The 25,637-nt window shown below is 49.8% G+C and overlaps 4 non-coding genes across 4 annotated transcripts; all 4 read left to right on the top strand.

Annotated features, from left to right (window-relative positions):
- The first annotated feature begins 2,562 nt into the window (after window positions 1-2,562).
- On the top strand, window positions 2,563-2,636 carry Trnas-cga (transfer RNA serine (anticodon CGA)). The gene has a single exon. It is a non-coding gene; the product is annotated as a tRNA-Ser (tRNA).
- Window positions 2,637-6,788: 4,152 nt separating this feature from the next.
- On the top strand, window positions 6,789-6,862 carry Trnas-cga (transfer RNA serine (anticodon CGA)). The gene has a single exon. It is a non-coding gene; the product is annotated as a tRNA-Ser (tRNA).
- A 2,341-nt stretch (window positions 6,863-9,203) lies between these two features.
- On the top strand, window positions 9,204-9,277 carry Trnas-cga (transfer RNA serine (anticodon CGA)). Its single transcript has one exon. It is a non-coding gene; the product is annotated as a tRNA-Ser (tRNA).
- Window positions 9,278-13,128: 3,851 nt separating this feature from the next.
- On the top strand, window positions 13,129-13,202 carry Trnas-cga (transfer RNA serine (anticodon CGA)). Its single transcript has one exon. It is a non-coding gene; the product is annotated as a tRNA-Ser (tRNA).
- Window positions 13,203-25,637: the final 12,435 nt, after the last annotated feature.

The following is a 25,637-nucleotide window of genomic DNA, read 5'->3' as shown; positions in this document are numbered from 1 at the left end:
CAGGCTGTGGCTAAGCTCTGTCTCCGCAATATCCTTTCTTTCAGGAGTGCTAGTTCTGCATGGTTCGCAGGAGAGCTTCTGTAAAGTTTGGAAGGTAGAAGACGAGATACTGGCCGAAGTGAAGCTGTGAGGGCCGGGTGTGAGTCGTGCTTCGGTAGCTCACTTGGTAGAGCACTTGCCCGCGAAAGGCAAAGGTCCAGAGTTCGAGTCTCGGTCGGCGCACACAGTTTTAATCTGCCAGGAAGTTCATATCAGCACACACTACGCTGCAGAGTGAAAATCTCATTCTGGAAACATCCCCCAGGCTGTGGCTAAGCCATGTCTCCGCAATATCCTTTCTTTCAGGAGTGCTAGTTCTGCATGGTTCGCAGGAGAGCTTCTGTAAAGTTTGGAAGGTAGGAGACGAGATACTGGCCGAAGTGAAGCTGTGAGGGCCGGGCGTGAGTCGTGCTTCGGTAGCTCACTTGGTAGAGCACTTGCCCGCGAAAGGCAAAGGTCCCGAGTTCGAGTCTCGGTCGGCGCACACAGTTTTAATCTGCCAGGAAGTTTCATATAAGCGCACACTCCGCTGCAGAGTGAAAATCTCATTCTGGAAACATCCCCCAGGCTGTGGCTAAGCCATTTCTCCGCAATATCCTTTCTTTCAGGAGTGCTAGTTCCGCATGGTTCGAAGGAGAGCTTCTGTAAAGTTTGGAAGGTAGGAGACGAGATACTGGCCGAAGTGAAGCTGTGAGGGCCGGGCGTGAGTCGTGCTTCGGTAGCTCAGTTGGTAGAGCACTTGCCCGCGAACGGCAATGGTCCCGAGTTCGAGTCTCGGTCGGCGCACACAGTTTTAATCTGCCAGGAAGGTTCATATCAGCACACACTCCGCTGCAGAGTGAAAATCTCATTCTGGAAACATCCCCCAGGCTGTGGCTAAGCCATGTCTCCGCAATATCCTTTCTTTCAGGAGTGCTAGTTCTGCATGGTTCGCAGGAGAGCTTCTGTAAAGTTTGGAAGGTAGGAGACGAGATACTGGCCGAAGTGAAGCTGTGAGGGCCGGGTGTGAGTCGTGCTTCGGTAGCTCACTTGGTAGAGCACTTGCCCGCGAAAGGCAAAGGTCCAGAGTTCGAGTCTCGGTCGGCGCACACAGTTTTAATCTGCCAGGAAGTTCATATCAGCACACACTACGCTGCAGAGTGAAAATCTCATTCTGGAAACATCCCCCAGGCTGTGGCTAAGCCATGTCTCCGCAATATCCTTTCTTTCAGGAGTGCTAGTTCTGCATGGTTCGCAGGAGAGCTTCTGTAAAGTTTGTAAGGTAGGAGACGAGATACTGGCCGAAGTGAAGCTGTGAGGGCCGGGCGTGAGTCGTGCTTCGGTAGCTCACTTGGTAGAGCACTTGCCCGCGAAAGGCAAAGGTCCCGAGTTCGAGTTTCGGTCGGCGCACACAGTTTTAACCTGCCAGGAAGTTTCATATCAGCGCACACTCCGCTGCAGAGTGAAAATCTCATTCTGGAAACATCCCTCAGGTTGTGGCTAAGCCATGTCTCCGCAATATCCTTTCTTTCAGGAGTGCTAGTTCTGCATGGTGCGCAGGAGAGCTTCTGTAAAGTTTGGAAGGTAGGAGACGAGATACTGGCCGAAGTGAAGCTGTGAGGGCCGGGCGTGAGTCGTGCTTCGGTAACTCATTTGGTAGAGCACTTGCCCGCGAAAGGCAAAGGTCCCGAATTCGAGTCTTGGTCGGCGCACTCAGTTTTAATCTGCCAGGAAGTTTCATATCAGCACACACTACGCTGCAGAGTGAAAATCTCATTCTGGAAACATCCCCCAGGCTGTGGCTAAGCCATGTCTCCGCAATATCCTTTCTTTCAGGAGTGCTAGTTCTGCATGGTTCGCAGGAGAGCTTCTGTAAAGTTTGGAAGGTAGGAGACGAGATACTGGCCGAAGTGAAGCTGGGAGGGCCGGGCGTGAGTCGTGCTTCGGTAGCTCACTTGGTAGAGCACTTGCCCGCGAAAGGCAAAGGTCCCGAGTTCGAGTCTCGGTCGGCGCACACAGTTTTAAACTGCCAGGAAGTTTCAGATCAGCGCACACTACGCTGCAGAGTGAAAATCTCATTCTGGAAACATCCCCCAGGCTGTGGCTAAGCCATGTCTCCGCAATATCCTTTCTTTCTGGAGTGTTAGTTCTGCATGGTTCGCAGGAGAACTTCTGTAAAGTTTGGAAGGTAGGAGACGAGATACTGGCCGAAGTGAAGCTGTGAGGGCCGGGCGTGAGTCGTGCTTCGGTAGCTCACTTGGTAGAGCACTTGCCCGCGAAAGGCAAAGGTCCCGAGTTCGAGTCTCGGTCGGCGCACACAGTTTTAATCTGCCAGGAAGTTTCATATCAGCACACACTCCGCTGCAGAGTGAAAATCTCATTCTGGAAACATCCCCCAGGCTGTGGCTAAGCCATGTCTCCGCAATATCCTTTCTTTCAGGAGTGCTAGTTCTGCATGGTTCGAAGGAGAGCTTCTGTAAAGTTTGGAAGGTAGGAGATGAGATACTGGCCGAAGTGAAGCTGTGAGGGCCGGGCGTGAGTCGTGCTTCGGTAGCTCAGTTGGTAGAGCACTTGCCCGCGAAAGGCAAAGGTCCCGAGTTCGAGTCTCGGTCGGCGCACACAGTTTTAATCTGCCAGGAAGTTTCATATCAGCACACACTCCGCTGCAGAGTGAAAATCTCATTCTGAAAACATCCCCCAGGCTGTGGCTAAGCCATGTCTCCGCAATATCCTTTCTTTCTGGAGTGCTAGTTCTGCATGGTTCGCAGGAGAGCTTCTGTAAAGTTTGGAAGGTAGGAGACGAGATACTGGCCGAAGTGAAGCTGTGAGGGCCGGGCGTGAGTCGTGCTTCGGTAGCTCACTGGGTAGAGCACTTGCCCGCGAAAGGCAAAGGTCCCGAGTTCGAGTCTCGGTCGGCGCACACAGTTTTAACCCGCCAGGAAGTTTCATATCAGCGCACACTCCGCTGCAGAGTGAAAATCTCATTCTGGAAACATCCCCCAGGCTGTGGCTAAGCTATGTCTCCGCAATATCCTTTCTTTCAGGAGTGCTAGTTCCGCATGGTTCGCAGGAGAGCTTCTGTAAAGTTTGGAAGGTAGGATACGAGATACTGGCCGAAGTGAAGCTGTGAGGGCCGGGCGTGATTCGTGCTTCGGTAGCTCACTTGGTAGAGCACTTGCCCGCGAAAGGCAAAGGTCCCGAGCTCGAGTCTCGGTCGGCGCACACAGTTTTAATCTGCCAGGAAGTTTCATATCAGCACACACTCCACTGCAGAGTGAAAATCTCATTCTGGAAACATCCCCCAGGCTGTGGCTAAGCCATGTCTCCGCAATATCCTTTTTTTCAGGAGTGCTAGTTCTGCATGGTTCGCAGGAGAGCTTCTGTAAAGTTTGGAAGGTAGGAGACGAGATACTGGCCGAAGTGAAGCTGTGAGGGCCGGGCGTGAGTCGTGCTTCGGTAGCTCACTTGGTAGAGCACTTGCTCGCGAAAGGCAAAGGTCCCGAGTTCGAGTCTCGGTCGGCGCACACAGTTTTAATCTGCCAGGAAGTTTCATATCAGCACACACTCCGCTGCAGAGTGAAAATCTCATTCTGGAAACATCCCCCAGGCTGTGGCTTAGCCATGTCTCCGCAATATCCTTTCTTTCAGGAGTGCTAGTTCTGCATGGTTCGCAGGAGAGCTTCTGTAAAGTTTGGAAGGTAGGAGACGAGATACTGGCCGAAGTGAAGCTGTGAGGGCCGGGCGTGAGTCGTGCTTCGGTAGCTCACTTGGTAGAGCACTTGCCCGCGAAAGGCAAAGGTCTCGAGTTCGAGTCTCGGTCGGCGCACACAGTTTTAATCTGCCAGGAAGTTCATATCAGCACACACTACGCTGCAGAGTGAAAATCTCATTCTGGAAACATCCCCCAGGCTGTGGCTAAGCCATGTCTCCGCAATATCCTTTTTTTCAGGAGTGCTAGTTCTGCATGGTTCGCAGGAGAGCTTCTGTAAAGTTTGGAAGGTAGGAGACGAGATACTGGCCGAAGTGAAGCTGTGAGGGCCGGGCGTGAGTCGTGCTTCGGTAGCTCACTTGGTAGAGCACTTGCCCGCGAAAGGCAAAGGTCCCGAGTTCGAGTCTCGGTCGGCGCACACAGTTTTAATCTGCCAGGAAGTTTCATATAAGCGCACACTCCGCTGCAGAGTGAAAATCTCATTCTGGAAACATCCCCCAGGCTGTGGCTAAGCCATTTCTCCGCAATATCCTTTCTTTCAGGAGTGCTAGTTCCGCATGGTTCGCAGGAGAGCTTCTGTAAAGTTTGGAAGGTAGGAGACGAGATACTGGCCGAAGTGAAGCTGTGAGGGCCGGGCGTGAGTCGTGCTTCGGTAGCTCAGTTGGTAGAGCACTTGCCCGCGAACGGCAATGGTCCCGAGTTCGAGTCTCGGTCGGCGCACACAGTTTTAATCTGCCAGGAAGGTTCATATCAGCACACACTCCGCTGCAGAGTGAAAATCTCATTCTGGAAACATCCCCCAGGCTGTGGCTAAGCCATGTCTCCGCAATATCCTTTCTTTCAGGAGTGCTAGTTCTGCATGGTTCGCAGGAGAGCTTCTGTAAAGTTTGTAAGGTAGGAGACGAGATACTGGCCGAAGTGAAGCTGTGAGGGCCGGGTGTGAGTCGTGCTTCGGTAGCTCACTTGGTAGAGCACTTGCCCGCGAAAGGCAAAGGTCCAGAGTTCGAGTCTCGGTCGGCGCACACAGTTTTAATCTGCCAGGAAGTTCATATCAGCACACACTACGCTGCAGAGTGAAAATCTCATTCTGGAAACATCCCCCAGGCTGTGGCTAAGCCATGTCTCCGCAATATCCTTTCTTTCAGGAGTGCTAGTTCTGCATGGTTCGCAGGAGAGCTTCTGTAAAGTTTGGAAGGTAGGAGACGAGATACTGGCCGAAGTGAAGCTGTGAGGGCCGGGCGTGAGTCGTGCTTCGGTAGTTCACTTGGTAGAGCACTTGCCCGCGAAAGGCAAAGGTCCCGAGTTCGAGTCTCGGTCGGCGCACACAGTTTTAATCTGCCAGGAAGTTTCATATAAGCGCACACTCCGCTGCAGAGTGAAAATCTCATTCTGGAAACATCCCCCAGGCTGTGGCTAAGCCATTTCTCCGCAATATCCTTTCTTTCAGGAGTGCTAGTTCCGCATGGTTCGCAGGAGAGCTTCTGTAAAGTTTGGAAGGTAGGAGACGAGATACTGGCCGAAGTGAAGCTGTGAGGGCCGGGCGTGAGTCGTGCTTCGGTAGCTCACTTGGTAGAGCACTTGCCCGCGAACGGCAACGGTCCCGAGTTCGAGTCTCGGTCGGCGCACACAGTTTTAATCTGCCAGGAAGGTTCATATCAGCACACACTCCGCTGCAGAGTGAAAATCTCATTCTGGAAACATCCCCCAGGCTGTGGCTAAGCCATGTCTCCGCAATATCCTTTCTTTCAGGAGTGCTAGTTCTGCATGGTTCGCAGGAGAGCTTCTGTAAAGTTTGTAAGGTAGGAGACGAGATACTGGCCGAAGTGAAGCTGTGAGGGCCGGGCGTGAGTCGTGCTTCGGTAGCTCAGTTGGTAGAGCACTTGCCCGCGAAAGGCAAAGGTCCCGAGTTCGAGTTTCGGTCGGCGCACACAGTTTTAACCTGCCAGGAAGTTTCATATCAGCGCACACTCCGCTGCAGAGTGAAAATCTCATTCTGGAAACATCCCTCAGGTTGTGGCTAAGCCATGTCTCCGCAATATCCTTTCTTTCAGGAGTGCTAGTTCTGCATGGTGCGCAGGAGAGCTTCTGTAAAGTTTGGAAGGTAGGAGACGAGATACTGGCCGAAGTGAAGCTGTGAGGGCCGGGCGTGAGTCGTGCTTCGGTAACTCATTTGGTAGAGCACTTGCCCGCGAAAGGCAAAGGTCCCGAATTCGAGTCTTGGTCGGCGCACTCAGTTTTAATCTGCCAGGAAGTTTCATATCAGCACACACTACGCTGCAGAGTGAAAATCTCATTCTGGAAACATCCCCCAGGCTGTGGCTAAGCCATGTCTCCGCAATATCCTTTCTTTCAGGAGTGCTAGTTCTGCATGGTTCGCAGGAGAGCTTCTGTAAAGTTTGGAAGGTAGGAGACGAGATACTGGCCGAAGTGAAGCTGGGAGGGCCGGGCGTGAGTCGTGCTTCGGTAGCTCACTTGGTAGAGCACTTGCCCGCGAAAGGCAAAGGTCCCGAGTTCGAGTCTCGGTCGGCGCACACAGTTTTAAACTGCCAGGAAGTTTCAGATCAGCGCACACTCCGCTGCAGAGTGAAAATCTCATTCTGGAAACATCCCCCAGGCTGTGGCTAAGCCATGTCTCCGCAATATCCTTTCTTTCTGGAGTGTTAGTTCTGCATGGTTCGCAGGAGAACTTCTGTAATGTTTGGAAGGTAGGAGACGAGATACTGGCCGAAGTGAAGCTGTGAGGGCCGGGCGTGAGTCGTGCTTCGGTAGCTCACTTGGTAGAGCACTTGCCCGCGAAAGGCAAAGGTCCCGAGTTCGAGTCTCGGTCGGCGCACACAGTTTTAATCTGCCAGGAAGTTTCATATCAGCACACACTCCGCTGCAGAGTGAAAATCTCATTCTGGAAACATCCCCCAGGCTGTGGCTAAGCCATGTCTCCGCAATATCCTTTCTTTCAGGAGTGCTAGTTCTGCATGGTTCGAAGGAGAGCTTCTGTAAAGTTTGGAAGGTAGGAGATGAGATACTGGCCGAAGTGAAGCTGTGAGGGCCGGGCGTGAGTCGTGCTTCGGTAGCTCAGTTGGTAGAGCACTTGCCCGCGAAAGGCAAAGGTCCCGAGTTCGAGTCTCGGTCGGCGCACACAGTTTTAATCTGCCAGGAAGTATCATATCAGCACACACTCCACTGCAGAGTGAAAATCTCATTCTGGAAACATCCCCCAGGCTGTGGCTAAGCTATGTCTCCGCAATATCCTTTTTTTCAGGAGTGCTAGTTCTGCATGGTTCGCAGGAGAGCTTCTGTAAAGTTTGGAAGGTAGGAGACGAGATACTGGCCGAAGTGAAGCTGTGAGGGCCGGGCGTGAGTCGTGCTTCGGTAGCTCACTTGGTAGAGCACTTGCTCGCGAAAGGCAAAGGTCCCGAGTTCGAGTCTCGGTCGGCGCACACAGTTTTAATCTGCCAGGAAGTTTCATATCAGCACACACTCCGCTGCAGAGTGAAAATCTCATTCTGGAAACATCCCCCAGGCTGTGGCTAAGCCATGTCTCCGCAATATCCTTTCTTTCAGGAGTGCTAGTTCTGCATGGTTCGCAGGAGAGCTTCTGTAAAGTTTGGAAGGTAGGAGACGAGATACTGGCCGAAGTGAAGCTGTGAGGGCCGGGCGTGAGTCGTGCTTCGGTAGCTCAGTTGGTAGAGCACTTGCCCGCGAACGGCAATGGTCCCGAGTTCGAGTCTCGGTCGGCGCACACAGTTTTAATCTGCCAGGAAGGTTCATATCAGCACACACTCCGCTGCAGAGTGAAAATCTCATTCTGGAAACATCCCCCAGGCTGTGGCTAAGCCATGTCTCCGCAATATCCTTTCTTTCAGGAGTGCTAGTTCTGCATGGTTCGCAGGAGAGCTTCTGTAAAGTTTGGAAGGTAGGAGACGAGATACTGGCCGAAGTGAAGCTGTGAGGGCCGGGTGTGAGTCGTGCTTCGGTAGCTCACTTGGTAGAGCACTTGCCCGCGAAAGGCAAAGGTCCAGAGTTCGAGTCTCGGTCGGCGCACACAGTTTTAATCTGCCAGGAAGTTCATATCAGCACACACTACGCTGCAGAGTGAAAATCTCATTCTGGAAACATCCCCCAGGCTGTGGCTAAGCCATGTCTCCGCAATATCCTTTCTTTCAGGAGTGCTAGTTCTGCATGGTTCGCAGGAGAGCTTCTGTAAAGTTTGTAAGGTAGGAGACGAGATACTGGCCGAAGTGAAGCTGTGAGGGCCGGGCGTGAGTCGTGCTTCGGTAGCTCACTTGGTAGAGCACTTGGCCGCGAAAGGCAAAAGTCCCGAGTTCGAGTTTCGGTCGGCGCACACAGTTTTAACCTGCCAGGAAGTTTCATATCAGCGCACACTCCGCTGCAGAGTGAAAATCTCATTCTGGAAACATCCCTCAGGTTGTGGCTAAGCCATGTCTCCGCAATATCCTTTCTTTCAGGAGTGCTAGTTCTGCATGGTGCGCAGGAGAGCTTCTGTAAAGTTTGGAAGGTAGGAGACGAGATACTGGCCGAAGTGAAGCTGTGAGGGCCGGGCGTGAGTCGTGCTTCGGTAACTCATTTGGTAGAGCACTTGCCCGCGAAAGGCAAAGGTCCCGAATTCGAGTCTTGGTCGGCGCACTCAGTTTTAATCTGCCAGGAAGTTTCATATCAGCACACACTACGCTGCAGAGTGAAAATCTCATTCTGGAAACATCCCCCAGGCTGTGGCTAAGCCATGTCTCCGCAATATCCTTTCTTTCAGGAGTGCTAGTTCTGCATGGTTCGCAGGAGAGCTTCTGTAAAGTTTGGAAGGTAGGAGACGAGATACTGGCCGAAGTGAAGCTGGGAGGGCCGGGCGTGAGTCGTGCTTCGGTAGCTCACTTGGTAGAGCACTTGCCCGCGAAAGGCAAAGGTCCCGAGTTCGAGTCTCGGTCGGCGCACACAGTTTTAAACTGCCAGGAAGTTTCAGATCAGCGCACACTACGCTGCAGAGTGAAAATCTCATTCTGGAAACATCCCCCAGGCTGTGGCTAAGCCATGTCTCCGCAATATCCTTTCTTTCTGGAGTGTTAGTTCTGCATGGTTCGCAGGAGAACTTCTGTAAAGTTTGGAAGGTAGGAGACGAGATACTGGCCGAAGTGAAGCTGTGAGGGCCGGGCGTGAGTCGTGCTTCGGTAGCTCACTTGGTAGAGCACTTGCCCGCGAAAGGCAAAGGTCCCGAGTTCGAGTCTCGGTCGGCGCACACAGTTTTAATCTGCCAGGAAGTTTCATATCAGCACACACTCCGCTGCAGAGTGAAAATCTCATTCTGGAAACATCCCCCAGGCTGTGGCTAAGCCATGTCTCCGCAATATCCTTTCTTTCAGGAGTGCTAGTTCTGCATGGTTCGAAGGAGAGCTTCTGTAAAGTTTGGAAGGTAGGAGATGAGATACTGGCCGAAGTGAAGCTGTGAGGGCCGGGCGTGAGTCGTGCTTCGGTAGCTCAGTTGGTAGAGCACTTGCCCGCGAAAGGCAAAGGTCCCGAGTTCGAGTCTCGGTCGGCGCACACAGTTTTAATCTGCCAGGAAGTTTCATATCAGCACACACTCCGCTGCAGAGTGAAAATCTCATTCTGAAAACATCCCCCAGGCTGTGGCTAAGCCATGTCTCCGCAATATCCTTTCTTTCTGGAGTGCTAGTTCTGCATGGTTCGCAGGAGAGCTTCTGTAAAGTTTGGAAGGTAGGAGACGAGATACTGGCCGAAGTGAAGCTGTGAGGGCCGGGCGTGAGTCGTGCTTCGGTAGCTCACTGGGTAGAGCACTTGCCCGCGAAAGGCAAAGGTCCCGAGTTCGAGTCTCGGTCGGCGCACACAGTTTTAACCCGCCAGGAAGTTTCATATCAGCGCACACTCCGCTGCAGAGTGAAAATCTCATTCTGGAAACATCCCCCAGGCTGTGGCTAAGCTATGTCTCCGCAATATCCTTTCTTTCAGGAGTGCTAGTTCCGCATGGTTCGCAGGAGAGCTTCTGTAAAGTTTGGAAGGTAGGATACGAGATACTGGCCGAAGTGAAGCTGTGAGGGCCGGGCGTGATTCGTGCTTCGGTAGCTCACTTGGTAGAGCACTTGCCCGCGAAAGGCAAAGGTCCCGAGCTCGAGTCTCGGTCGGCGCACACAGTTTTAATCTGCCAGGAAGTTTCATATCAGCACACACTCCACTGCAGAGTGAAAATCTCATTCTGGAAACATCCCCCAGGCTGTGGCTAAGCCATGTCTCCGCAATATCCTTTTTTTCAGGAGTGCTAGTTCTGCATGGTTCGCAGGAGAGCTTCTGTAAAGTTTGGAAGGTAGGAGACGAGATACTGGCCGAAGTGAAGCTGTGAGGGCCGGGCGTGAGTCGTGCTTCGGTAGCTCAGTTGGTAGAGCACTTGCCCGCGAAAGGCAAAGGTCTCGAGTTCGAGTCTCGGTCGGCGCACACAGTTTTAATCTGCCAGGAAGTTCATATCAGCACACACTACGCTGCAGAGTGAAAATCTCATTCTGGAAACATCCCCCAGGCTGTGGCTAAGCCATGTCTCCGCAATATCCTTTTTTTCAGGAGTGCTAGTTCTGCATGGTTCGCAGGAGAGCTTCTGTAAAGTTTGGAAGGTAGGAGACGAGATACTGGCCGAAGTGAAGCTGTGAGGGCCGGGCGTGAGTCGTGCTTCGGTAGCTCACTTGGTAGAGCACTTGCCCGCGAAAGGCAAAGGTCCCGAGTTCGAGTCTCGGTCGGCGCACACAGTTTTAATCTGCCAGGAAGTTTCATATAAGCGCACACTCCGCTGCAGAGTGAAAATCTCATTCTGGAAACATCCCCCAGGCTGTGGCTAAGCCATTTCTCCGCAATATCCTTTCTTTCAGGAGTGCTAGTTCCGCATGGTTCGCAGGAGAGCTTCTGTAAAGTTTGGAAGGTAGGAGACGAGATACTGGCCGAAGTGAAGCTGTGAGGGCCGGGCGTGAGTCGTGCTTCGGTAGCTCAGTTGGTAGAGCACTTGCCCGCGAACGGCAATGGTCCCGAGTTCGAGTCTCGGTCGGCGCACACAGTTTTAATCTGCCAGGAAGGTTCATATCAGCACACACTCCGCTGCAGAGTGAAAATCTCATTCTGGAAACATCCCCCAGGCTGTGGCTAAGCCATGTCTCCGCAATATCCTTTCTTTCAGGAGTGCTAGTTCTGCATGGTTCGCAGGAGAGCTTCTGTAAAGTTTGTAAGGTAGGAGACGAGATACTGGCCGAAGTGAAGCTGTGAGGGCCGGGTGTGAGTCGTGCTTCGGTAGCTCACTTGGTAGAGCACTTGCCCGCGAAAGGCAAAGGTCCAGAGTTCGAGTCTCGGTCGGCGCACACAGTTTCTAATCTGCCAGGAAGTTCATATCAGCACACACTACGCTGCAGAGTGAAAATCTCATTCTGGAAACATCCCCCAGGCTGTGGCTAAGCCATGTCTCCGCAATATCCTTTCTTTCAGGAGTGCTAGTTCTGCATGGTTCGCAGGAGAGCTTCTGTAAAGTTTGGAAGGTAGGAGACGAGATACTGGCCGAAGTGAAGCTGTGAGGGCCGGGCGTGAGTCGTGCTTCGGTAGTTCACTTGGTAGAGCACTTGCCCGCGAAAGGCAAAGGTCCCGAGTTCGAGTCTCGGTCGGCGCACACAGTTTTAATCTGCCAGGAAGTTTCATATAAGCGCACACTCCGCTGCAGAGTGAAAATCTCATTCTGGAAACATCCCCCAGGCTGTGGCTAAGCCATTTCTCCGCAATATCCTTTCTTTCAGGAGTGCTAGTTCCGCATGGTTCGCAGGAGAGCTTCTGTAAAGTTTGGAAGGTAGGAGACGAGATACTGGCCGAAGTGAAGCTGTGAGGGCCGGGCGTGAGTCGTGCTTCGGTAGCTCACTTGGTAGAGCACTTGCCCGCGAACGGCAACGGTCCCGAGTTCGAGTCTCGGTCGGCGCACACAGTTTTAATCTGCCAGGAAGGTACATATCAGCACACACTCCGCTGCAGAGTGAAAATCTCATTCTGGAAACATCCCCCAGGCTGTGGCTAAGCCATGTCTCCGCAATATCCTTTCTTTCAGGAGTGCTAGTTCTGCATGGTTCGCAGGAGAGCTTCTGTAAAGTTTGTAAGGTAGGAGACGAGATACTGGCCGAAGTGAAGCTGTGAGGGCCGGGCGTGAGTCGTGCTTCGGTAGCTCAGTTGGTAGAGCACTTGCCCGCGAAAGGCAAAGGTCCCGAGTTCGAGTTTCGGTCGGCGCACACAGTTTTAACCTGCCAGGAAGTTTCATATCAGCGCACACTCCGCTGCAGAGTGAAAATCTCATTCTGGAAACATCCCTCAGGTTGTGGCTAAGCCATGTCTCCGCAATATCCTTTCTTTCAGGAGTGCTAGTTCTGCATGGTGCGCAGGAGAGCTTCTGTAAAGTTTGGAAGGTAGGAGACGAGATACTGGCCGAAGTGAAGCTGTGAGGGCCGGGCGTGAGTCGTGCTTCGGTAACTCATTTGGTAGAGCACTTGCCCGCGAAAGGCAAAGGTCCCGAATTCGAGTCTTGGTCGGCGCACTCAGTTTTAATCTGCCAGGAAGTTTCATATCAGCACACACTACGCTGCAGAGTGAAAATCTCATTCTGGAAACATCCCCCAGGCTGTGGCTAAGCCATGTCTCCGCAATATCCTTTCTTTCAGGAGTGCTAGTTCTGCATGGTTCGCAGGAGAGCTTCTGTAAAGTTTGGAAGGTAGGAGACGAGATACTGGCCGAAGTGAAGCTGGGAGGGCCGGGCGTGAGTCGTGCTTCGGTAGCTCACTTGGTAGAGCACTTGCCCGCGAAAGGCAAAGGTCCCGAGTTCGAGTCTCGGTCGGCGCACACAGTTTTAAACTGCCAGGAAGTTTCAGATCAGCGCACACTCCGCTGCAGAGTGAAAATCTCATTCTGGAAACATCCCCCAGGCTGTGGCTAAGCCATGTCTCCGCAATATCCTTTCTTTCTGGAGTGTTAGTTCTGCATGGTTCGCAGGAGAACTTCTGTAATGTTTGGAAGGTAGGAGACGAGATACTGGCCGAAGTGAAGCTGTGAGGGCCGGGCGTGAGTCGTGCTTCGGTAGCTCACTTGGTAGAGCACTTGCCCGCGAAAGGCAAAGGTCCCGAGTTCGAGTCTCGGTCGGCGCACACAGTTTTAATCTGCCAGGAAGTTTCATATCAGCACACACTCCGCTGCAGAGTGAAAATCTCATTCTGGAAACATCCCCCAGGCTGTGGCTAAGCCATGTCTCCGCAATATCCTTTCTTTCAGGAGTGCTAGTTCTGCATGGTTCGAAGGAGAGCTTCTGTAAAGTTTGGAAGGTAGGAGATGAGATACTGGCCGAAGTGAAGCTGTGAGGGCCGGGCGTGAGTCGTGCTTCGGTAGCTCAGTTGGTAGAGCACTTGCCCGCGAAAGGCAAAGGTCCCGAGTTCGAGTCTCGGTCGGCGCACACAGTTTTAATCTGCCAGGAAGTTTCATATCAGCACACACTCCACTGCAGAGTGAAAATCTCATTCTGGAAACATCCCCCAGGCTGTGGCTAAGCCATGTCTCCGCAATATCCTTTTTTTCAGGAGTGCTAGTTCTGCATGGTTCGCAGGAGAGCTTCTGTAAAGTTTGGAAGGTAGGAGACGAGATACTGGCCGAAGTGAAGCTGTGAGGGCCGGGCGTGAGTCGTGCTTCGGTAGCTCACTTGGTAGAGCACTTGCTCGCGAAAGGCAAAGGTCCCGAGTTCGAGTCTCGGTCGGCGCACACAGTTTTAATCTGCCAGGAAGTTTCATATCAGCACACACTCCGCTGCAGAGTGAAAATCTCATTCTGGAAACATCCCCCAGGCTGTGGCTAAGCCATGTCTCCGCAATATCCTTTCTTTCAGGAGTGCTAGTTCTGCATGGTTCGCAGGAGAGCTTCTGTAAAGTTTGGAAGGTAGGAGACGAGATACTGGCCGAAGTGAAGCTGTGAGGGCCGGGCGTGAGTCGTGCTTCGGTAGCTCACTTGGTAGAGCACTTGCCCGCGAAAGGCAAAGGTCTCGAGTTCGAGTCTCGGTCGGCGCACACAGTTTTAATCTGCCAGGAAGTTTCATATCAGCACACACTCCGCTGCAGAGTGAAAATCTCATTCTGGAAACATCCCCCAGGCTGTGGCTAAGCCATGTCTCCGCAATATCCTTTCTTTCAGGAGTGCTAGTTCTGCATGGTTCGCAGGAGAGCTTCTGTAAAGTTTGGAAGGTAGGAGACGAGATACTGGCCGAAGTGAAGCTGTGAGGGCCGGGCGTGAGTCGTGCTTCGGTAGCTCACTTGGTAGAGCACTTGCCCGCGAAAGGCAAAGGTCCCGAGTTCGAGTCTCGGTCGGCGCACACAGTTTTAACCTGCCAGGAAGTTTCATATCAGCGCACACTCCGCTGCAGAGTGAAAATCTCATTCTGGAAACATCCCCCAGGCTGTGGCTAAGCCATGTCTCCGCAATATCCTTTCTTTCAGGAGTGCTAGTTCTGCATGGTACGCAGGAGAGCTTCTGTAAAGTTTGGAAGGTAGGAGACGAGATACTGGCAGAAGTGAAGCTGTGAGGGCCGGGCGTGAGTCTTGCTTCGGTAGCTCACTTGGTAGAGCACTTGCTTGCGAAAGGCAAAGGTCCCAAGTTCAAGTCTCGGTCGGCGCACACAGTTTTAACTTGCCAGGAAGTTTCATATCAGCGCACACTCCGCTGCAGAGTGTAAATCTCATTCTGGTTACGGTAAATCTTTACATATCGACCACGGTCTATCAACCCGGAAGTATTAAGTGAAGTTAATACCGGCCGTGAAAGACTACCTTGTATGATCAGTACATACATTATTTCTGCTCGAAACAATTTGTGTTTTGATAAGTTTGTGAAATGCTTTTACATTGTATTTTTATCTTTGCGTTTACCAGCATACTGCAAGCCCATAATTCCCCACGGCAAATGACAGACACGATCTTCTGTTATGGTACTTGAAATGGAAACAATCGTGGAGCCCCTGTACATAATTCCAAGCACATTTTATTATAAGCACTACTGTTTCACAGTAATAGAGTTAATGTATACCCATTTGTGTACTCATTTGTTTACTGTATTCTGTAGGTCGCGTGAAACAGCAAAGAGCTTGCGCTAGAAGAGGTGTTTCATTCTTAAGTTACGTACCTTAGTGCGCGTATTTACTGCATTATTTTTTCTTGTTGTGGTCCGTGCTACCACCTCTCAAACTATAGAAAACTTTTTCTTTATCATCCTGTATATGCTGCTGACTTGCGTTACATTCTCATTACAGGCACAGTTACAAATTCCACTCCACTCTATTACGTGGCCCAATGGTTTTGTCTTCTTGCCTCTCCTACTCACTCTCAAGGCGCATATATCTGTCCATTGCTGGCTTAGCAACTCACAGTTTTTGAATTATTTTTTTCGTTTTAGAGTCCACATCTCAGTGCCATAAATTAAAAATAGCAATCGTATACTTTCCACACGCTACGTCTGCTTCATCGGAGAGTCATGCGCATGCACCCACTACCTCCCATCAGAGATTTCATACCTGTCATCTCACTTTACTCGAAAAACAAGGTCTGCTTATCTAGCCTACTAACTGCGTCCATTCATAAAACGAAAATATCCGCTTACTCCCTCTTTCTTGTTGTCGTCCGCCTCAGGAACGAGCTATCCTGCATTTTCGGCACAGTTTAATCCTTGTTGCCTTTAAGAAGTAGCTAACGCTCTTCTTTCTGTCAACGTCATAATATGTTCCCAAAAATTAACGTACATGGCCAGTTTTACCTTCTTTCAAACAGTAAAGCAAATACTCCCTTCTTTCGCCAGTTACGTCTCTTTTACTTTTCGTTTCCCACTCAGTCACGTCATTTTCTTTTCCCCTACTACATTAATTTCGTTTTATCACGTTACTCTTCTTCCGCCTCTTCCGCATCCACTGCTGACATCATTCATAGTTTAAATCTACCTGCCTGTAATTTGTCTTTATTATTATACTTCACAAGAACGAATATAAGGAGGGAATTTTTATGCACTATGGTAATTTCTAAAAAAAGAAAAGAAAAAAAGGCTCTGAGCACTATGGGACTTAACTTCTGAGGTCATCAGTCCGCTAGAACTTAGAACTACTTAAACCCAACCAACCTAAGGACATCACAAACATCCATGCCCGAGGCAGGATTCGAACCTGCAACCGTAGCATTCGCGCGGTTCCAGTCTCTAGCGCCCCTGCGGACGTCACATGACATCCGTTTGTTGATCCTTCCACTCAGTTTTTTTATTACAGATGCCAACCGGCTCTCTGACCGAACATGCTAAGCTACCGTGCCAGCTCGGCCACCCTGGCCGGCGGTGATTTCTAGTTGTTGAATTCTGCCTTAGGTGTAACTTACAGGATGCTTATCGTAATGAATGTGGTCTGAAATACGTATAAAATACCTGGTTATACGCACAAGGGAAAAACATGGCCCTGTTCCTGTCAGGTTAAACAAATGAATCAATAAATAAAAATATATCCTGGAAAAAATTTTACTTTTTGTCTAAGTTCCTTCATTAAATTATTAATTCTGTAGTCCACGTCAGTGAAGCGTTCTTTTTGTACAGCTGCTGCACATGGCCTAAAATTTGACCTGATAGACAACTATACTGTTAACTCCCATGACGGACGGCCGCGCGGGGTAGCCGTGCGGTCTTAGGCGTCTTGTCGCGGTTCGATCGGCTCCCCCCGTCGGAGATACGAGTCCCCCCACGGGCATGGGTGTGTGTGTGTTGTCCTTAGCATAAGTTTGTTTAAGTTAGATTAAGTAGTGCGTAAGCCTAGGGACCAATGACATCAGCAGTTTGGTCCTATAGTCCTTACCACAAATTTCCAATTTCATGACGGATGTATCTTGCTTCCGTCTTGAAGAGTTTGTTTCTTTGTATCTTGGTACTTTCGATCTCAACTCAAATTCTGAAGTGTTTTAACATCGTCATACCTCGGACAGGTTTTCAATGCCGCTTAAAAATACACAGTTACATTCAATTTCATTTGATTATGGGTATAGTAAGGATACAAATAGCTCTCAGCAAATTCTGTACTCTTATGCTGTCATACTTTTGAATTAGAATTCCTTGTAAAGTACTGCATATATAAGGTCAAATTTGAAGTGGACAAGAAATTTTGTAACAGAATGGCTTGCAGTATAAAAAAAGGAAAATTAATATAGTTTCCTGCAAATACATGTCCGTGGCTAAGCGACTGTGAGGCGTAACGTTCACCCAGTTTTTCCCATTGTGATAGTATAGCAAGTATGCAGAAAAGAGGACTCAAACGCCGGCCGAGCGGTTCTAGGCGCTTCAGTCAGGAACCGCGCGACCGCTACGGTCGCAGGTTCGAGTCCTGCCTCGGGCGTGGATGTGTGTGATGGCCTTTAGTTAGTTAGGTTTATGTGGTGTCACCGCCAGACACCACACTTGCTAGGTGGTAGCTTAAATCGGCCGCGGTCCATTAGTACATGTCGGACCCGCGTGTCGCCACTGTGTGATCGTAGACCGAGCGCCACCACACGGCAGGTCTAGAGAGACGGACTAGCACTCGCCCCAGTTGTACGGACGACATTGCTAGCGACTACACGTACGAAGCCTTTCTCTCAATTGCCGAGAGACAGTTAGAATAGCCTTCAGCTCAGTCCATGGCTACGACCTAGCAAGGCGCCATTAACCATATCTGGAGAGAGTCTCACTTGTATTATCAAGAGCGATGTACCGCAGAAGTGAATAAAAGTTAAGTATACGAGAAGCTCCGTTCTTTTCTTTATAGCTTTCATCACGTATCCTGTTTCAGACTTAATGCAAGACGGCTTGAGTTGACGCGTGCCCTTTCGGCTACCTCCCTTGTGTCTAGACTGTCTTGTCTAGACACAGCAGTTTAAGTAGTTCTAAGTTCTAGGGCACTGATGATCTCAGATGTTAAGTCCCATAGTGCTCAGAACCATTTCAAACATTTTGAGGACTCAAACCTTAATCCGGGTTGCGTATAGGGCCCGGATTGCTCACTTGATAAAAGCGTTGCCCACGAGAGAGAAGGGCCTTGATACAAGTGCCGATCGGGTACACAGCTTTAATCGGTCTGGTACTTACATTCGCCTGTTGTGACCTTCTTTTTGCTAATGCTGAGAGCATTAGCTCGGGTTTGGCTCCCACCAACGGCTAAAAAACCCTTTCGCTCAATAACGGCCGTTCACTGAACACTTGTGGAGGAAAGAACGCGGCGTACGTCAAGAGCCGCTCGAAAGGACACGACGAGCGAAGTGAGGGAGGTCGGGACCGCATCTCGTGTCGCGCGACACTCAGCCGACCAGGAAATCGAATCGAATCGCCAAAGCGGGCCGAGACGCCGCTTCTGTGCCAGGGAAGTGGAAAAGAAAACGAGCGTAAAGCCGGGCACTAGGAGGAGGAGGGGGCACCCTGAGAATAAAAAGAAAGCAGGTGGGAGGAGGCAGAAAACGCGAAAGGGCGTCGCAGGGCGGCGCGCCACGCGAGTGAACACCCGCAGGGAGGCGCGGGTCCTTTGAAGGCGGCACTGCGGATGTTCTGCCGGCTCAGTGGCCGCACGGAGCGGCGTCGCGAGGGCGGAAGATCGAGACACCCGACAAAGATTGAACCGGGGGACCGCCCGCCGTGGCAGCCGTCCTAACAGCATTAGCGCGGCCCGCGATCCGGCCGCGACGGCACAGGGATGCTCCCGCTTAATTGTACCCTTTGTGCAGAAAATGTAATTTCACACGAAACTAACCATTTTTTTGCTAGAGCGGAGAGGCTGCCGCCGTCCTGTTGTTGTCCCCCAATCTCCTCCTGCACCCTCGCTCCGAGCCTGTCGCGACCTATACTCCACCACCGCACCTCGCCGACATCTCTTCGGGTACTCCTTTCCGCTTTTCGGGAAGAATCCAGTCTCCCCAAGGCCACGCAGAGAGAGAGAGAGAGAGAGAGAGAGAGAGAGAGGGAGGGAGAGCCTTACCATTCGGTGTGCATCATAATTGTTTCTTTGACGGCGCGCGCGCGCATGCGCTGTGGAGCGGAGCGCTGTGCCTGGTTTTACGGCCGGCTTTTCTGTTCTCCCCCTCGCGCCGTCCCGTTTTTTACTCTGGCCCGAGTGGCGAGGGGAGAGGGACGGGCGCCGTGTTTTACTGCCGCTGGCAGGTGCACGGCGCCGCGCGCCCCCTCCTGTCTCCTAAGCCGACTCGGCCGCGCCCTTCACCACTCCGCTCCCACGTCAAGAGACTTCACGCTCACATATTTGGCGGCTCCACCCCAGCGTCGAAAATGTTTGTGTCGGCGAATATTATAGAGCGTACCACAAAGCCGCTGAAACGCTTAAGCACATCTTCATTTCCGATGCGGATGTTATCGCACATAAGTATGTAGTATGGCGTTTCTCGTATCTGCAAGCGCCATAACTGCGAAATAACTTCTTTCTGTTCCACATTTCGGCCGACCGGTGCGGCCGAGCGGTTCTAGGCGCTTCAGTCTGGAACCGAGCGACCGCTACGGTCGCAGGTTCGAGTCCTACCTCTGGCATGGATGTGTGTGATGTCCTTAGGTTAGTTAGATTTAAGTAGTTCTAAGTTCTAGTGGCCTGATGACCTCAGATGTTAAATCCATAGTGCTCAGAGCCATTTGAACTATTTTTTCCACATCTCCGCTAAAACAATAATTCAGCTCCGACCCGGTTTCTAATAGAAAACTCACAAAATGAATACCCGGGCAATGAGGTTTGTCACCTAATAAAGAATAAATGCTAAGGAAGACTACCCACTAAAAAGACACAGTTTTAGGCGAAGGTAGTCATGTTCCTATTCCAGATGAAGCAGCATATGAAGTGCAAGAACATTTTGCAGGGGCGAAAAGCGTGCAAAAGAAACCGATGGCACAATTTCATCATTTTACGTTGAAGAAGTAAGGCTATTCGCGGCTTTGGCTTAGTAACATCCTTACCGTCACATAGAAGAGGGAAACAGTAACTGCATCGTATTAGGAAAAGTGAATGGGGGATTCGATCAATTCTGGAAGAACATTCTTTCAAGAAAATAAATTAATTTTGAATTAGGGCAGCGACTTTTTGTTTATGAGTACAGCGAAAAGGGAAAAATCATGCGTACCAAGCTGGATGGAATGTTCAAATGTTCGAACAAATAGTATGAACAGTTTTTTGAACAACGCTCCGATACTACAACTTCTTGGGAGGAAACAAATTCCTTCCCAGCAGTCTGTGTTTTGCTGCCGAGCAAAAAGCGAGATACATATGATCTTCTTATTTAACCATTACAACCAAAGTGCTAGTTCAATGAGATAGAAGTTTATTCTGAAACAGTGATTTTGAGTTGCAATTTTCATTTCAATCAATGTTTGCGGAAACAAGTTCTGTGTTGCAGCCTTGTTCCTATCTATGAGGAAAACGAAGAAACACATTTTTGCATAAGGATGTGTTCAGCTTTACGACTGAAAGAGCAATCGGCCACAAGTATGGTTTAACAAGTTTTATTTAGATCAAACCATGAACGGTTCGACTTTTTCAAAAATCCATCTTGATATGGTTGCTGCACAAGTCAGCTCTAGCAAATCCTCCCCTGGAAATATTTGATGGTGGCTCGCTGTCTATTGAGAGCGCGTCTGAAAATCAAAATCATCAGGTACACGATTATTTCTGGACCACGAGCTTGATGACCAGCGTATGGAGATATGTGGGACTGCAAAGGAACGCCATACCTGTAACAGCGCTTCTGAAGGATGGAACCCAGTGATAAATATATGAATATCAAAAGACCATGGAAATTTTTACCCATCAGAAAAAGTACGTGAAGGCCACCAGTTCGACCGATTAATTTTAAACTGCTGTGGGAAAAGAAGAAAGATGAAAGCAATTAACAGTATGGAGATTATTGCAAAGACTTTAAAGAGACTCCAAATTGAGCGCAATTTAAAATCATTTCGGCCTTGTGTGACCTGTATGCATAAACTGCGGTGCAGAAGAAACCATTGGGAATTATGTAAACTGCAGCTGAAACGTAAGGAAACGACACACAACTTCACCCATATATTTTACCTCTGTCTGTCGTAGACCACTCTACAACACGCTGTGCCACACTGCTAGACTTATTAGTGTGCCTGTACCTGTGAGGCACGGCTTATTCCAGCGAGAGCCCCAAGCTCCGAATTCTCAGACCACCGTCAAATGCCTGAAATAGGTAATACATAACAACGTGTCCTACATTTTGCTCCTTCATCCTACAGACGCGTTAACAGATGAACGAAATTTGCATTTCTTCAAGCTGTAACCACACGTCTTTTGAACCGCCCCCGTGATGTTCAGCCTCCACCAGCTTTCACGAGGTAGTTAGAATCCCTCAGACTCCTTTGCGGCATCTTGAACCAGGTGAGCATTGTCGGTTGGATGTTCGTTACAGCGTTGTCGCCACTCGGAGGTCACGTAGGAAGAACTGGTACTTACTGATTCAAACAAGGGCGGTTAGCGTGATTTCAGACGAGTTGTTTATGGGTCTTATAAGGCTTCGTACAAGGAAGAATTCTTGTGAGATCATCTTGAGCAAGTTTATTTTGTTAGTTGCTTTCCTAATTTGATCATGAAGAATAGTGTCATCTAGGACAACTACACTACTGGCCATTAAAATTGCTACACCAAGAAGAAATGCAGATGATAAACGAGTATTCGTTGGACAAATATATTATACTACAACTGACATGTGATTAAATTTTCTCGCAATTTGGGTGCGTAGATCCTGAGAAAACAGTAACCAGAACAACCACCTCTGGCCGTGATAACGGACTTGATACACCTGGGCATTGAGTCAAACAGAGCTTGGATGGCGTGTACAGGTACAGCTGCCCATGCAGCTTCAACACGATACCACAGTTCATGAAGAGTAGTGACTGGCGTATTGTGACGAGCCAGTTGCTCGGCCACCGTTGACCAGACGTTTTCAATTGGTGAGAGATCTGGAGAATCTGCTGGCCAGGGCAGCAGTCGAACATTTTCTGTATCCAGAAAGGCCCGTACAGGATCTGCAACATGCGGTCGTGCATTATCCTGCTGAAATTTAGGATTTCGCAGGGATCGAATGAAGGGTAGAGCCACGGGTCGTAATACATCTGAAATGTAACGTCCACTGTTCAAAGTGCCGTGAAAGCGAACAAAAGGTGACCTAGACATGTAACCAATGACACCCCATACCATCACGCCGGGTGATACGTCAGTATGGCGATGACGAATACATGCTTCTAATGTGCGTTCACCACGATGTCGCCAAACACGGATGTGACCATCATGATGCTGTAAACAGAACCTGGATTCATCCGAAAAAATGACGTTTTACCATTCGTGCACCCAGGTTCGTCGTTGAGAACACCATCGCAGGTGCTCCTGTCTGTGATGCAGCGTAAAGGGTAACCGCAGCCATGGTCTCCGAGCTGATAGTCCATACTGCTGCAAACGTCGTCGAACTGTTCGTGCAGATGGTTGTTGGCTTGCAATCGTCCCCATCTGTTGACTCAGGGATCGAGACGTGGCTGCACGATCCATTACAGCCATGCGGATAAGATGCCTGTCATCTCGACTGCTAGTGATACGAAGCCGTTGGGATCCAACACGGCGTTCCGTATTACCCTCCTGAACCCACCGATTCCATATTCTGCTAACAGTCATTGGATCTCGACCAACGCGAGCAGCAGTGTCGCGATACGATAAACCGCAACCGCGATAGGCTACAATCCGACCTTTATCAAAGTCGGAAACGTGATGGTACGCATTTCTCCTCCTTACTCGAGACATCACAACAACGTCTCACGAGGCAACGCCGGTCAACTGCTGTATTTGCATGAGAAATCGGTTGGAAACTTCCCTCATGTCAGCACGTTGTTGGTGTCGCCACCGGCGCCAACCTTGTATGAATGCTCTGATAAGCTAATGATTTGCATATCACAGCATCTTCTTCCTGTCGGATAAATTTCGCGTCTATAGTACGTCATCTTCGTGGTGTAGCAGTTTTAATGGCCAGTAGTGTAACTACTGAATGGAAGTAGATCTAATAGAAGCAGTGGAAGCTCTTAACACTTAATCAAGCTGTACATGAATTTTGTTGTGTGGGCGCATTTGCACCAGAAAAATGTAGAAAGGACGTGAGGCAGAAAGCAGAGTATTCGCGTCCGCACCCAAACTACTTCCGGCAATCCCTCTTGAGCCATGTTCCTTAAGTACTTCATACATTCCCGAATGATAATTTCACTCTGCAGCGGAGTGTGCGCTGATATGAAACTTCCTGGCAGATTAAAACTGTGTGCCCGACCGAGATCGAACTCGGGACCTTTGCCTTTCGCGGGCAAGTGCTCTACCATCTGAGCTACCGAAGCACGCCTCACGCCTGGTACTCACACCTTTACTTCTGCCAGTATCTCGTCTCCTACCTTCCAAACTTTACAGAAGCTCTCCTGCGAACCTTGCAGAACTAGCACTCCTGAAAGAAAGGATATAGCGGAGACATGGCTTAGCCACAGCCTGGGGGATGTTTCCAGAATGAGATTTTCACTCTGCAGCGGAGTGTGCGCTGATATGAAACTTCCTGGCAGATTAAAACTGTGTGCCCGACCGAGACTCGAACTCGGGACCTTTGCCTTTCGCGGGCAAGTGCTCTACCATCTGAGCTACCGAAGCACGACTCACGCCCGGTACTCACACCTTTACTTCTGCCAGTATCTCGTCTCCTACCTTCCAAACTTTACAGAAGCTCTTCTGGGAACCTTGCAGAACTAGCACTCCTGAAAGAAAGGATATAGCGGAGACATGGCTTAGCCACAGCCTGGGGGATGTTTCCAGAATGACATTTTCACTCTGCAGCGGAGTGTGCGCTGATATGAAACTTCCTGGCAGATTAAAACTTTGTGCCCGACCGAGACTCGAACTCGGGACCTTTGCCTTTCGCGGGCAAGGTATAAAAGGCCAGTGCATTAACGGAGATGTACGCAGGTGATCCATTAAGCAGCGGCGCTTGCGTAGAATTGTCAGTGCTAACAGATAAATAACAATGCGTGAAATAACCGCAGAAATCAATGCGGGACGTACGACGAACGTATCCCTTAGAACAGTGCGGCGAAATCTGCCGTTAATGGGCAGTGGCACCAGACCACAGACGTGACTGCCTTTGCTTACATCACGACAGCCCCTACAGCCCCTTTCCTGGGCTCGCGACCATATCGGTTGGATCCTAGACGGCTGGAAAATCTTGACCTTGTGAGATGAGTCCCAATAAAAGTTTGTAAGAGGTGATGGTAGGGTTCGATTGTGGCGCAGTTCCCACGAAGTCATGGACTCACGTAATCAACAAGGCATCGTGCAAGCTGGTAGTGACTCAATAATAATGTGGACTATGTTTACATGGAATGGACTGTGTCCCATGGTCTAGCTGAACCAAATGAGACCATTTGCAGCCATTCACGGACTTCGTGTTCGCAAACAACGATGGAATTTTTGTGGATGACAGTGTCACCCGGCCAGAATTGTTCACGATTGGTTTTTAGAACTTTCTGGACGATTCGAGCGAATAATCTGGCCACCCAGATCGCCCGAGATGAATCCCATAGAACATTTATAGGACATCATCGAGGGGTCAGTTCGCACAAAATTCTCCACCGCCAACACTTTCGGAATTATGGTCTGCTGTAGATTCAGCGTGGGTCAGTATTTCTGCAGGGGACTTCCAGCAACGTGAGTCCACGACATATCGAGTTGCTACACTACTCCGGGAAAAATGGGGACCGACATGGTATTAGGAGGTACCCTCTGACTTTCATCACCTCAGTACACTTTTGTTAAAATGATCTACTTTTCATTTATTGATACTTCTTTTGTAAGTTAAATGTCTACGTGAAAAAAGACACATACCAATAGAAACAGAGAAGGGACCAAACGTTAATGACAGACTGTGCAGGTGATTCCTTCCCGAGTCGCGTTGAATCTTACACTCTCCCTAATTTAGATTGGACTCTAATCCTCAGATGCTAGAGTTAAATTCAATGGAAAAAGAAAGTGAGGAGTGTGGATGAGGTACTCAGTGTACAGGGCTGTCCATTGTAAAGGGCCGACGTCGATTAATCAACCAGGATGATTTGTCGCCGACGTGCCTCCGCCGAGGCCGCAGCCTCACCACGTGGTACCATCAAGCGGCCCCGCACTAGCTATTCAGCGTGGACGGGGCCTAATACCTTATGCACTCTTCGTAAATTGAATACAGCCAATTAGAAGGAAGGCGCGTTGCTAACAAGCGAGCCGACCTCGGAGGCGCGGATTAGTGCGGACGATAAACACAAACGCAGCTTTACGACGATTCGAAACTGAATCAGAACCTATATGGCTGCATGGTAATGACGGCGTTATTAACGGCGATTCGACACTGGTAATAAAATACAATCAGTGCCTCGATCGTCGTTATGTACACCAGTGGCCGGGTAACGAAGCAAGAGCCTTTTTTCTTTTTGCACCGTTGCCCTTAGTGCAAAAAGGGTTATCTAAAGACCATTAAAGTACTTAGGGAAATGGAGACCTTCCAGTAATTTGTTCAAAATGTATGATGACTGTTTCTTGTGGATGAAAAATTTGAAATTTACTACAGTTTTAGTACCGGGATAATTTCTTAAAAATCATTATTAATTTCTGGGAAGGCATAAATTTGCTTTTATTCTCATCTGAGAAGCAGTACACAGAAAAAAATAAATGAACATAGAAAAAAACCACAATTTCAAGCAGTAACTGAAACTTGATCTAAGTGGAATGTACTAACTGTAGATGTTCCCCAGCGTACCATAATTGGACCAGTTAATTTCCTATGTAGGT

The sequence above is a fragment of the Schistocerca nitens genome, chromosome 4 (assembly GCF_023898315.1).
Source record: "Schistocerca nitens isolate TAMUIC-IGC-003100 chromosome 4, iqSchNite1.1, whole genome shotgun sequence".
NCBI lineage: Eukaryota > Metazoa > Arthropoda > Insecta > Orthoptera > Acrididae > Schistocerca > Schistocerca nitens.
This window is presented reverse-complemented; position numbering and strand designations above follow the sequence as displayed.